The following is a 14,482-nucleotide window of genomic DNA, read 5'->3' on the forward strand; positions in this document are numbered from 1 at the left end:
GGCTCTTTACTCAGAGTGGTAAGGGTGTGGAATGCCCTACCTGCCAATGTAGTTAACTCAGCCACATGAGGGGCATTTAAACAGTCCTTGGATAAGCATACGGATGATGATGGGATAGTGTAGGGGGATGGGCTTAGATTAGTTCACAGGTCAGCGCAACATCGAGGGCTGAAGAGCCTGTTCTGTACTGTATTGTTCTATGCTCTGTGTTCTATGTTCTAAACAAAGGAACATTCTCCATTCCTCTAGGACCTCTCCTTTAGCCACTGAGGGTAAATAGATTTTCCACAAGGCCCCAGCAATTTCCTCCCTTGCCTCGCTCAGTATTCTGGGGTATATCCCATCAAGCCCTGGGGACTTGTCTAGAATAATGTTTTTCAAGACCCCCAGTAGCTCCTCCCTTGTGATCTCAACATAATCCAAACTATCTACACACCCTTCCCCAGACTCACCTTCCACCAAGTCCTTCTCTCTGGTGAATACTGACACAGAGTACTCATTTAATACCTCACGCATTTCCTCTGGCTCCGCACATAAATTCCCTTCCCTGTCCTTTAGTTGGCCAATCCGCTGCCTGGCTACCCTCCAGCTCCTTATATATGTATAAAAAGCCTTGAGATTTTCTCTTATCCTGTTGGCCACTGACCCATTTTTGCCCTCCTAATTCCTTGCTTAAGTTTCTTTTGACTTCCCATTTATTGTCTCCTTGCTTTGAGTGTTCCCAGCCTCCTAACCTTGACAATGTGTCCTTCTTCTTTTTGACGAGGCTCACAATATCTCTTGTTATTCAATGTTCCCTAACTTGCCATACTTATCTTTCATCCTTACAAGAATGTGCTGGTCCTGAGTTCTCATCACTTTACACTTGAAAGTCTCTCATATGCAAGATATTGATTTACTGTCAAATATCTGCCTTCAATCTACATTGTTCAGTTCCTGCCTAATGTTGTAATTAGCGTCCCCAGTTCAGCACCTTCACCTGACAAGTACACTTATCTTTGTCCATCAGTACCTTTAAAGCTTACTGAATTGTGGTCACTGTTCCCAAGCTGCTCCCTTGCTGAGATGTTGACCACATGGGCCAGGCTCATTCCCCAATATTAGATTCAGTATGGCCCATTTCCTAGTTGGACTATCTACATATTGTTCCAAGAAGCCCTCCTGGATGCTCCTTACAAATTCTGCCCCATCCGAGCCACAAGCATGGAGTCCCAGTCAATATATGGGAAGTTAAAATCACCCACAACAACAAGCCGTTACTTTTACATCTTGCCAAAAGCTGCCTACATATCTGTTCTTCTATCTCCCACTAGATGGTGGGACACCTATAGTAAACCCTGAACATTGTGATTGCACCCTTCATGTTCCTGAGCTCTAACCATATTGCATCATTGAGCATTCTGAGGTGTCCTCCTGCAGTATAGCTGTGATATTCTCCTGAACAAGCAATACACCTCCTCCACCCCTTTTATATTCCCCTCTATCCCATCTGAAACATATGTATCCTGAAATGTTAAGCTGCCAGTCATGTATCTCCATTAACCAAGTCTGAAATAGCAACAATTTCATAGTGCCAAGCACTTAATCCAAGCTCGAAGTTCATCTGCCTTACCTGTTACATTTCTTGCATTGAAGCAGATGTACTTCAGTCCACCAGATTTGCTTCAATCGGCAACCACACCCTGTCTGTCTTCCTCTGAGTCTAACTTGCACTATTCTGTGGTTCCCTCTCAGTGCATTCAACTTTGCATTGGTTCCCAATCCCTGCCAAACTAGTTTAAAACCTCCCGAGTGACACCAGCAAACCTCCCAACCAGAATATTTGTTCCCCTTCAGTTTAGATGCAACCCGTCCTTCTTGTACAGGTCCCACCTGCCCTGGAAGAGATCCCAATGGTCCAGATATCTGAAACCCTCCATCCTACAATATCTGTTTAGCCACGTGTTGACTGTACTATCCTCCTGTTTCTAGCCTCACTGGCACATGGCACAGGGAGTAATTCTGAGATTATAACCTTGGAGGTCTTGCTTTTTACCTTTCTACCTTACTCTCTGAACTGCTGCTGCAGGACCTCATCACTCATCCTACTATGTCGTTAGTACCAATATGTACCACAACCTCTGGCTCTTCACCCTCTTCTTCAGAATGCTATCTGCCTGTTCAGAGACATCCCGGACCCTGGACCCTGGAACCAGGAGGCAACAAACCATCCTGGAGTCTCTTTTATGTCCATAGAGGCACCTGTCTGTACCTCTAACTGTAGAGTCCCCTATAACTATTGCTCTTTTGTTCTTTGTCTTTCCCTTCTTAAGAGCAGAGCCAGCCGTGGTGCTACTAGTCTGGCTTCTGCTGCAGCTGCTGTTATATTCTGATAGATCATCCTCCCCACCCCCACCAAGAATGTGCAGAATGGTACACTTGTTAAAGAGGGGGACAACCACAAGGCATTCCCTTTCTCACAGTCACCCATCTATGTGCCTGCATCTTGGATGTTACTATATCTCTGAAAGTACTGCCTATGACGCTTTCAACCATCCTCCTGTTCCTAAGTGCATCGAATTGCCTTTACAACCTGTACATGCGGTCTGTGAGGAGCTCCACTGGCTGCACTTCCTGCAGATGTAGTCATCCGAGACACTGGAAACATTGCAGATCTCCCACATCTCACAAATGCAGCACTTAACCCCACTGACTGACATTTTTATCTCCAATCAAGCTGTTTAAGAAAATTTATTGAACATTTACCCTTATTGCTGCAAATACCTGAAGTAAGTCTTCCCTCACTCACTATCCCTGGATGTCTCACTTTCCCTTTTCTTCTGGTCCTCATGTTTTGCTTTTTCTTTTGCTTATACAACGACTTGGGGATGGAAACACTGAGGAAATGTTTGGGGTTGAACTGTCACTTGACAACAGACCCTCTGCAAACCACCTGGAAGCAGTGACTGCATTGATGCAGATCTTCCCTGCATCAGCCAATCAGCATCACCGCTGTGCTGCCCCTAAAAGTCTATTCGTATCTCTTGTCTTGTCTGTCGTTGTATTCTTAGATATTAGTTCTTTGTCATTTACTATCACTGACTTGTTTACCTTTTCACATATTAGTACTGACAGCACTTGCCTTGTTTTTACTCCTTGATTTACGACAATTTTGTAGATTTAATCCCTCGTCCCCATTATTTGGTCTAAAACTCTAATTCCCAAGTTTTATGGCTGTTTTGAACATTTGTTGCAACACGGTTTAAGAGTAGACTTTTCCAGTCACATTTTTCCCTGTACTGGTGTTGGTGCTCCATTATCTGGAACCAACTCCTAACACATCATTATTTGCAACACACAGTAATTTATCTAATCTTGCTCATGCTGGTCAGTTTTGACAGGCTATCTGAAGACAAGCAACCATCTAGGTGGTACCGTCTGATGCCTTGGTGTTTCCCTGAAGTTTTCCAAGCTGTGTCTTCACTGCTTGACTTCTTTAATTTAATTCACAGCCTACAGTCAGATATGCCTTCATTAAAAATCTAAACAATGTCATTGTTTATGTCAATGGCCATTCAGTCATGGACTAAATAATATCTCAAACTCCATAGCCACAATTATTAGTGATTTGTAAAGCTTGCTTATAATCTTGTCAACAGATTCATTTGGTTTCTGACTGCTCTGGTTAAAACCTGCTCTTCAGTTTTTGCCTTCAGATTAAAGCCCGTGTTAAACTCTTAGCACCACCTGAGGTGATATTAATTCATCAATTGCTTGATGTGCTGGGACGTCATCACTCACTGTTGCATACAAAAATATACTTGATGTGGTGATTTAGATCGATGTGCATAAAATATTGAGCCTGGTCTGTATTTCTTAACTGGCATCTCCAGACTCCTATTTCTGCTGTTGCTGCAGGGCCTCAATTTTCCTGATCTGCTGGGGCAATGATAGTTGCTGCTCTGCGAGTCTCGATTTCTTGTGATTTCCGTGTTCTCCTACCAAGCACATTTTAGAACATAGAACATAGAAAAGTACAGCAAAGTACAGGCCCTTCGGCCCACGATGTTGTGCTGTGGAATAATCCTAATCCAAAAATAAAATAACCTAACCTATATTCCCCTCAATTCACTGCTGTCCATGTGCATGTCCAGCAGTCGCTTAAATGTCACTAATGACTCCGCTTCCACGACTACCACTGGTAAACTATTCCATGCGCTCACAACTCTCTGGGTGAAGAATCTCCCTCTGACGTCTCCTCTATACCTTCCTCCTAACACCTTAAAACTATGACCCCTCGTGGCAGTCAATCCTGCCCTGGAGAAAAGTCTCTGGCTATCGACTGTATCCATGCCTCTCATTACCTTGTACACCTCGATCAGGTCACCTCTCTTCCTCCTCTCCAGAGAGAAAAGTCCGAACTCAGTCAACCTCTCCTTGTAAGACAAGCCCTCCAGTCCAGGCAGCATCCTGGTAAACCTCCTTTGCACCCTCTCCAAAGCCTCCACATCTTTCCTATCATAGGGCGACCAGAACTGGACACAATATTCCAAGTGTGGTCTCACCAGGGTTTTGTAGAGCTGCAGCATAACCTCGCTGCTGTTAAACTCGAACCCATGTCAATGAAAGCCAAAACACCATATGCTTTCTTAACAACCTTATCCACCTGGGTGGCAACTTTGAGGGAGCTGTGCACTTGAACACCGAGATCCGCTGTTCGTCCACACTGCCGAGAATCCTGCCTTTAATCCGATATTCAGCATTTAAGTTCGATCTTCCAAAATGCATCACTTTGCATTTATCCAGGTTGAACTCCATCTGCCATTTCTCAGCCCAGCTCTGCATTCTGTCATTGTCTCGCTGAAGCCTGCAATAGCCCTCGATACTATCAACGGCACCTCCAACCTTTGTGTCATCAGCAAACATACTAACCCACCCCTCAACCTCCTCCTCCAAGTCATTTATAAAAACTACAAAGAGCAGAGGCCCAAGAACAGAGCCCTGTGGGGCACCACTCAGCACTGACCTCCAGGCAGAATACTTACCATCTACAACCACTCTCTGCCTCCTGTCAGCCAACCAGTTTACTTGATCTTGAAATTTCACTTTTCCCCCTAGGTTTCTGTTGTTTCCAAAACCTTTTGTGACCCTTGGCTCTGCTATACTTCAAATTTGGAACTTTTATTCTTTGTTTTATGAGTACTTGAAAGTCATGGTCTATGGGTTATTCAAACTTTAGCATGATTACCTCTAACTGTTGCCTACTGAACTGCCATTGTTTGGGAATACATTAGCTATGGATCAGTTTGCACCATTGCCCAGTCTCTCCTTAGCCATGGCTCACCCTGCTCCTGTCTTATTGTTGTTCTGGTTGATCGCCCTTGACTACTGTACTATATAATCTGAACACAGCTAAAGTAAGGTAGTTTCAGTCCTTGCTGTGAATGCCCTGAACCATATCACATAGCATGTTGTCTGCCATCAACATTATGTTGGCTCTTCCTTTGAAACCACGAATGATATACAAGGTAGAGAAATGGTAAATCTGAACAAAACACTTCATTGAAACACTTCATATTTTCTGATGAAGGGTCCAGGCCCAAAACGTCAGCTTTCCTGCTCCTAAGAAGCTGCTTGGCCTGCTGTGTTCATCCAGCTCCACACCTTGTTATCTCGGATTCTCCAGATTCTGCAGTTCCTATTATCTCAGAAACACTTCGCTGATGCTCACATCTCCACCGCTGGTTTTAGACTGGACCAAAGTTCTACCCCTGTGGGTCACCTGACCAGGTCTTTTAAGAGGCAACACTCTCAACTACACTCATCACACTCCTCCTCCTTTATTTCAAAACTCCCATCCTTAAACTTACATACAACAATTATCAAGATTATACAGGCATTGCAGCCAACATATATACATCGGCTGGAATATTTACAAAAGCGTGGCAAGCATGGAAGAATGATCACTCCCCCTTTTAGACAAGAGGTTTCTAGAAGACTGTTTCCTTGTCTCAGAAACCTTTTCTAGTCTTGTCTCCTGGGCTTCTGAAAGCTCCTATTGCTCTGCAGATACATCCCTCTGTCGCTGTTGTTGCCCTGTGATGCCTGCTGTTATCTCCTCCCTGGGGATACAGGACAGTTTTCACATACGGTGCAGACTAGGAATGAATTGCTCTGGAAGAGACATGCAGACTAGCCGGTCTCCACATCTCGGCAACAGAGGGAGAGAGGAGGATGTTCCTCATAATTCCAGGCCGGTCCAGATGGAATCAAGACGGTTGACCATGCCAAAGTTGGTCAAACCCAAAGAGGACTCAACAGCAGCAATTTTCCCCAGACATATATTTCTGAGTCAATATGGTCTCTTATCTTTGGAATACTCTCAACCTTGAGATCCCCACCCTTCTGGCCAACTATCCTTATTGATTTTGCTGTACCACCTCTCTGGTCCCTTCCACCCTGCAGTAAGTCGAATGTGGTTTTCATGATATTAAGCATGCCAGTGAACATTGAGTTGCCGTGTATGGCATATTCCTGTTCATGCTGAGGAATGTGCTAAATTACTGTCCTGATGACCCCTCCCTTTGTTAAGCCTTTAAAGCCTGCTTCAAGGTTTGAACAATTCTCCCCTTCCTCCATTGTCATAGGGTGGTACGAAACTGATCCTACATGACTGACTGTGATTTTCTAGCCACTTCCAAACTTAAATGCCACATTTAAGGACCATTGACATTTGCTATTTGTTTAAAGTTCCCGAACCTGGCAAATATTTGACCCAGTTGGCCTGTCATTGCAGAGATAGTGGGGACTGCCGATGCTGGAGAATCTCAGATAACACGGTGCAGAGCTGGGTGAACACAGCAGGCCAAGCAGCATCAGAAGAGTAGGAAAGCTGATGTTTCGGGTCTAGACCTTTCTTCAGAAATGGGGGAGGGGAAGGGGATTCTGAAATAAATAAGGACTGAGGGAGAGGCGGATAGAAGATGGATAAAGGAGAAGATAAGTGGAGAGGAGACAGACAGATCAAAGAGGTGGGGATGGAGCCAGTAAAGGTGAGTGTAGGTGGGGAGTTAGGGTGGAGATAGGTCAGTCCAGGGAGACCGGACAGGTGAGGGAGGCGGGATGAAGGTGGTAGGTAGTAGGTGGGGGTGGAGCTTGAGATGGGAGGAGTGAATAGGTGGGAGGAAGGACAGACAGGTTAGGGTAGCGGGAACGAGCTGGGCTGGTTTAGGGATGTGGTCGGGGGAGGGGAGGGGTTAAGTCTGCTCTACCATTTAATAACACTGGGGCTGATCTGATTGTACAGCAAAACCACATTCCCAGCTTTCCGTGATAACCTTTCACTTCATGCTTAACAAGACTATATTTACCTCTGCCTTAAATAGGTCAAGGACTCTGCTTCCAGACAATTCCAAAGATTCTCAATCTTCTGAATGAGAACAAAAAAGCCTCATCTCTGTTTTAAATGGTCAACCTCAGATTTTTGAACAGTGTCCCCTCGTTTGAGATTTTGCCAGAAGAGGAAATTATTATTATCATTATTCTCTGTACCTGGTCAAGACCCCTAGCTTGCCCGATCTAATAACACAACCCCACCATTCCAGTTTGTAAATCTCCCTGAGCTGCATCTGATGACTTTCCTTAAATAAGATGACAAATGCTATATAACTGAAAAACAGCATTCCTACTTTGTACTTAATTCCCTTCACATTAATGATTTTTTTTTAGTTTTCCTCATTCTTGCTCTTTCTGTATCCAGGCATTTTGTAAATCATGCCCTCTGATACCCCCTGTATCTCAGAGCTCTGCACTCTCATTTTATGTTTTATTATTTTTCCTGCCAAATGGAAAACTTAACATTATATTTATACTTAACACGATATTATCTTTTATTATATATTTCAGTTCGCCTCCACAACTTACTTTCCTACCGAATTTTGTGTCATCAGCAAATTTAGCAACTACATCTTCATCCTAGTAATTTATATAAATTCAAAACATTTGAAACCTCTGGGCGGATCTCTTTGGCACAACACTCATTAAATCTTGAAAATCTGAAAAAGACCTCTTCCTGCCTATTCTCTGCTTTCTGAGATATTGAAGGGTCTAGGCCCAAAACATCATCTTTTGTGCTCCTAAGATGCTGCTTGGCCTGCTGTGTTCATCCTGCCCCACACTTTGTTATCTTCTATCCTCTGCTTCCTGTTAGCCAGTCTTCCATCCCTGTCAATTTGCTCCCCTTGCCATGGCAATATGCTACCCTCCGCATCAGGAGGTTTTATTTTCTGCAATAAGCTTTGATGTGACGCCTTATAAAATGCCTTCTGGATGCCTTAATACATTGCATCCACCTATTGTTCTTGAAGAACTTTAATAGATTGGTCAAACATGATTTCCCTTTTAGAAAACTACGTGGACTGCCCGATTATCTTGAAATTATCCAGTTATCCTTCTATAATTTATTTAAGAATAGCTTGCAGCATTTTTTACGGATGAAGTTGTTAACTGGACATTATCAAGAATATTTTTATCTCTACCTGAAAAATATTCACTGACCTGTCCTCCGCCAAAAAGAAGATGGAGAAAGTTACAAAGTCTCTCTGTCCCTGAGGTCGGGGTTAGGGGAATAAATCCTCATGTCTGTCCTAATAGGGCATGCCCTAAATTTAAAATAGTGCCCCCATTCCAGATAGACCCTCAAGAGGAAACATCCTTTCCATGTTCACCCTATCAAGATCATTCAGATCTTATATGTTTCAATCATGTCACTCTTCAATCTTTGAATTTGCAGTCGAAACAAGTCACCAAACTGTCCAGCCTGTGCTTTGAACAATCCACTCACTTCAGGTTTCAATCTAACATTCCTCATTTGTACAACCTCCAATTTATTTACATTCTTCCATACATTTGGAGACCAAAATATAAAACATTTGAGACGTCATCTCATCGATGCCTCAGAAAACGTCTCTGTTTTTATCTCAAATCTTTCATAATAAAGGATATCCTCCCCTTAGTCATCTTGATATTGTGCTTTAACTACAGACTGTCTTTTTTCTGACTTGTGCACGAGAACACCTAGATTGCTCTGTACTTCGGAATTCTGCAGTTGTTCTCCCTTTAAGTGCTACTTTACATTAAAAAAAAACTTCTTGCCAAAATGAACATAATATTTTCCCACATTATATTCCATCTACCATATTTTGCCCAGTCAGTCAACTTATCTATATTTGTCTTGACAAACTCCTTTTATCTTCTTGACAACATACTTTCCTTGCAGTCTTGTGTCATCTGTGAATTTAGCTATCATGCTTTTCATGAAGTCATTGATGTAAATTGTAAAAATTTGAAGAGTCAAGACCTACTACTGTGAGACTCCACTCATCTCCTCCTGCCAATACCATTTTATGCATTATTCCTATTTTCTGCCAGCCAGCCAATCTTCTGTCATGCTAATATGTCACACCCTAACCATGAGCTTTTATTTGCTGCTGTAAATTTCCACGTAGCACCTGTCAAATGCCTTCTGGAAATGCAATACATCTACAAAGCATTTACAGATTCTCATTTAGCCACGTCACATGTTACTTCAAAGAAGTCTAATTGCTCTTTCACAAAACTATGCTGAGTCTTTCCCATTACTTCAGGTTTCTTTCTAAGTATCTAACCATATCCACCTTAATGACCTCTCCGATGAAGGGTCTAGGCCCGAAACGTCAGCTTTTGTGCTCCTGAGATGCTGCTTGGCCTGCTGTGTTCATCCAGCTTCACACTTTATCATCTACCTTAATAGTTGGTTCTAACACCTTCCCCATGACTGACATTAAGCTCACTGTCCAGGGATGCCTAACCTGAGGAAGTTACCCTCCTCCCTCCAGACCAACCTCAGGGGATCTCTCTCCCACTGCACCACTTATCTTTTCCATCTTCGGTCCACCTCCCCCTCTCTCCTGTTTATTTCAGAACCTTTTCCCCATCCCCGTCTCTGATGAAGGGTCTAGGCCCAAAATGTCAGCTTTTGTGCTCCTAAGATGCTGCTTGGCTTGCTGTGTTCATCCAGCTACACACTTTGTTATCTCGGATTCTCCAGCATCTGCAGTTCCCATGAACTCTGGTCCTATAACTTCCTGTTTTTTGTCCCTCTTCATGTTTGAATACAGGGATATATTTGCCATTGTGACAGGAGCTTTCCTGAATGTAGGCAGTTGTGGAAAATTAACACCAATACAGCTGCCATCATAATAGCCACCTCTTTTAAAACCCTAGGATGAAGTCATAGAGCCATACCAAAAAGACCCGTCAATCAAACTCATCCATAATGACTACATTTCCTAAATCAATCTAGTCTCATTTGCCAGCATTTGACCCATTTCCTTGTAAACTCTTCCTATTCATACACCCATTCAGATGACTTTTAAATGTTGTAATTGTACCAGCCTTCACCACTTTCTCTGCCAGCTCATTCCATACACCCACCACTGTGGAAAATGTTGCCTCTTAGGTCCCTTTTAAATATTTCCCCTCTCAGCTTAAACCTATGCCTTCTAGTTTAAGATTCCCTACTCTTGACAAAAGACCTTGACTATTCTCTCTATCCATGCCCCTCATGATTTTATAAACTTACATAAGGTCACCCCTCAGCCTGTGATGCTGTAGGGAAAATAGTCCTAGCCTGTTCACCCTCTCCCTATAGCTCAAACCCTCCAACTTTGGGAATCCATCAAGACTTAGAGATTTGTCAGCCTATAGCTCCATCACTTTGTTTAATATTGCTTCCCTGGTAATTGTAATATCACAGTGGTCCTCTGTCCCTTCCAGATACTGACTCAGCTGTTACTGGAATTCTTCTTGTATCTTCTGTAGTGAAAGTAGAAGTAAAATTTTGTCCCTTTCATCTGGTACTTCCCTATTGTGCATTCTTCCCTATTGGTCACTTTACTTACTGTTTCCATTTTTAAATCCCTATAGAAACTCTTGCTATCTGGTTTGGGGTTTCCATCTAGCTTTCTCTCATACTCTAATTTCTTTGTTTTGATTAGCCCTTTAGTTATTCTCTGCTGTTCTTCATTTTCTGACAAATCATCTCACTTGCCAATCATCTTTGTGCATTCATATTCTTTTTCCTTTTAAGTTTGATGTTTCCCTAACTTTAATTAATCCTAGATAGTGAGACCTTCCTTCAGAATTTTTCTTTACATTAGTTTACTCAACATTCTGAAATATCCTTTAAAATATCTGCCACTACCTTCACTAATATAACCCTTTACTTAGCATCCCAGTTCACTTCATGTAACTCAGGTTTCATGCCTATAATTGACTTTATTTATGTTTAAAATACTAGTTTAAGTCTCAGTATTTTCCCTTTTAAACTGAATGTAAAATTCAATCATACTGTGGTGTTAGTGGGGTTCCTTTACCTTGAAGTGATTGATGAATTGTGTCACATTACACAATGCCAAAATAACTATAGCCTATTCTGTGGTTAATTCCATAATGTACTGCTCAAGGAAAGTGCCTCAGAAGCATTTTTTTGAATTCCTTACTCAGAGTGCCAATGTTAGTCTGATTTTTTCAGTTTATACCCAGTTTAAATTCACCCAAGTTTATTGTTGCCTCTTTATCACAAGGTCCCAGTACGTCTCCTGGCATACCTCATGCTACATTGTGATGCCTAATCAGGGGTTTGCACTCTGCTGCAGGAGATTGTTGACAATTCCTTTTGTTGTACTGTAGCCGATCACCACGACATTCCTTTTCCTCCCTGGCTTAAATGGTTTCCTGCCCCATTGTGTTGTATTTAGTTAACTCATCCACATATGGCACACACTCTCAACCAAACAAGCTGAGAGAACCTTAAATCTGTTGAAATGTTGCAAAGGCTGATAATCCTGCCCTCTGGTCCCCCTACATGCCCCAGTCAATTGCATCATCCTGTCTCTGACAGACCAGAAAGCCTATTGAAAGTGCTGTGAATGCCTGCTGGAGCAAAGAATTCAGGGAACATTTCCCATCCCTGATGCTGGCTGCAGTTTAACCTCTAGCTCCTACATACTTAATCATAGCTGCATGAACTTCAGTCACTTATGCAGACATGCTTGCCCTAAATCACAATGTTATCAGGAGTTCCCATATGCTGTAGAATTGACACATCAATTGTCCTGTCATTCTAAATAAGTTTTAATATTTTATGACCCTTACCACCAATTTGTACATTATTTGAAAACATAAGGGTTGGATCACTTTTCAATCTCTGGTTGAAGGAACTAAGGGGATTGTACATGACAGAAGAATAGTTGAGGGCACAGGTAGTGTTGAGGCAAGGATGCTGCAGGTGGACCTAAACAGGCGGGCGGAGTGGGCAAAGAACTGGCAGATGGAGTGTGGGAAAGTGTGAGGTTATGCACTTTGTTAGGAACAATAGAGGCTTAGACTGTTTTCTAAATTGAGAAATCTTTGGAAATCTGAGGCATAAGGGATTTAGCAGTTGTAGTTCAGGATTCTCTGAAAGGTCATTGGAAATTTTGGGACCCGTATTTACCTAAGGATATTATTGGCCTTGGAGGATTTCTAAGGGGTGTTGATGAGAATGATCCTGGGAATGAAGGGCTTAACATATGTGGACTGGTTTAGAACTCTGTGTCTGCACTCATGGAGTTTAAAAGGATGAGGGGGAATCTCTTTGAAACTTACAGGATACGGTGAGACCTAGATAGAGTGGACGTGCAGAAGATAGTTCCACTAGTAGGAGGACCCTAGGGCACAGTATCAGAATGAAGGGGAGACCCTTTAGAACTGAGATAAGGAGGACTTTCTTCGGCCAGAGAATGGTGAATCTGTTGAACTCGTTGCCTGGAAGGCTATGGAGACCAAGTCACTGTGTGTATTTGAGTCAAAGGTAGATATGTTCTTAATTAGATTAGATTCCCTTCAGTGTGGAAACAGGCCCTTCAGCTCAATAAGTCCACACTACCTCTTGGAACATCCCACCCAGACCCATCCCCCGCGAATCCACACAACCCTGAACACTACGATCAATTTAGCATGGCCCATCCTCCTAGCCTGCACATCTTTGGACTGTGGGAGGAAACTGGAGCACCTGGAGGAAACCCACGCAGACAGGGGGAGAATGTGCAAACTCCACACAGACAGTCACCCGAGGCTGGAATCGAACCCGGGTCCCTGGCACTGTGAGGCTGCAGTGCTAACCACTGATCCACCGTGCCGCCCTATAAGGGAATCAAACATTACATGGAGAAGGCAGGAGGATGAGGTTGAGAAACATATCAACCACGATTGAATGTTCGAGCAGATGTGATAGGCTGAATGGCCTAATTACGTTCCTGTATTTTGTGATCACTAAACAACTATGTCCTATTGCGACAATAGAGCGAGTATCAGTTTCCACAGAGAAAAGCAAAAAGAACTACACTCCCCGTTCACCAGACTCTCAGGTGAGTACTGTTTCCTCAACTGCTTTAAGGAGGCAGTCTTGGCACAAATATGTGATCTCATTTTCTCATTTAGAAGTCGGAGAATATTCCAGGGAATTGCTAAGATTCCTTCATTTTGACTGCCTTCAACAAAGGCATCAACCAGTAGTGTTCACTACAGAGAGATTCCCTCCTGTCTGCCACAGGGAACGTCATTTCCAGAGTCGTCCTCAGTTGCCCCCGTGGCTGGAGAGCTTTTTACTGAGCCACAGTGTAGATTGCATCCACCAGGATACTCAGCGGACATATCTTACAAAGAAACACAGAATATAGGAGTAGGAGTAAACCCGTTGGCCCTTCAAACCAGTTCTACTATTAGTTTGAACATGGTTGATCAAACAACTCAGCACCCCGTTCCTGCTTTCTCCCCATATCCTTTGTTGCTTTTCGGCTGAAGAAATATATCCAACTACTTTTTGAAAACATTCAATATTTTGGTCTCAACCACTTCCTATAGCAAAACATTCTACAGGCTTATCACTGACTGGTTGAATAAAATTATCTTTATTTCTTTCCCAAAAGGTTTATCCGTCGTCCTTAGACTGTGACCTGTTGTTCTGGACTTCCCGGTAATCGAGAACATCTTTCCCGCTTCTACCCTGTCCAATCATGGTAGAATTGTGTAGGATTCTATACAATAACATTATCTTCTGTCAGACCAACTTGCCCAGTTTTGAAATACTGTTGCTTTTATCTTGCAATGACGCAGCCAATTAACTGTAATGAGCTGGCTTCATTTGCCTCACACTTTGTGCACTGAGCTTTGTCATAGCAAGTGGTTACCAGGAGAACAGAGAAAATGCTTCAAGAATATCCTCAAACCCTTCCTGAAAGTAGTAAATACAATTTCCTGCTGATCTGTTGGAATTTCTTGCTTAAGACCAACTAAATTAGAGAAGAAGCACCTGTGAATGTGCAAATTGTTTGAATGTCTCTGACAAGCCCAGGTGGCAAATTGTGTAAAGAACAGAAAGGACAGTAAAAAAAACTAAAATGTCCTATCCAGCCATCTCTGC

General features: G+C 42.8%; 1 protein-coding gene across 1 annotated transcript in view; it reads left to right on the top strand.

Moving 5' to 3' along the window:
* The window catches only part of sycp2l (synaptonemal complex protein 2-like), a 374,186-nt gene that overhangs the window by 250,203 nt on the left and 109,501 nt on the right, over positions 1-14,482 (top strand). The gene's annotated exons all lie outside the window — the stretch shown is intronic.

The sequence above is a fragment of the Stegostoma tigrinum genome, chromosome 19 (genome assembly GCF_030684315.1).
Source record: "Stegostoma tigrinum isolate sSteTig4 chromosome 19, sSteTig4.hap1, whole genome shotgun sequence".
NCBI classification, from domain to species: Eukaryota; Metazoa; Chordata; class Chondrichthyes; order Orectolobiformes; family Stegostomatidae; genus Stegostoma; species Stegostoma tigrinum.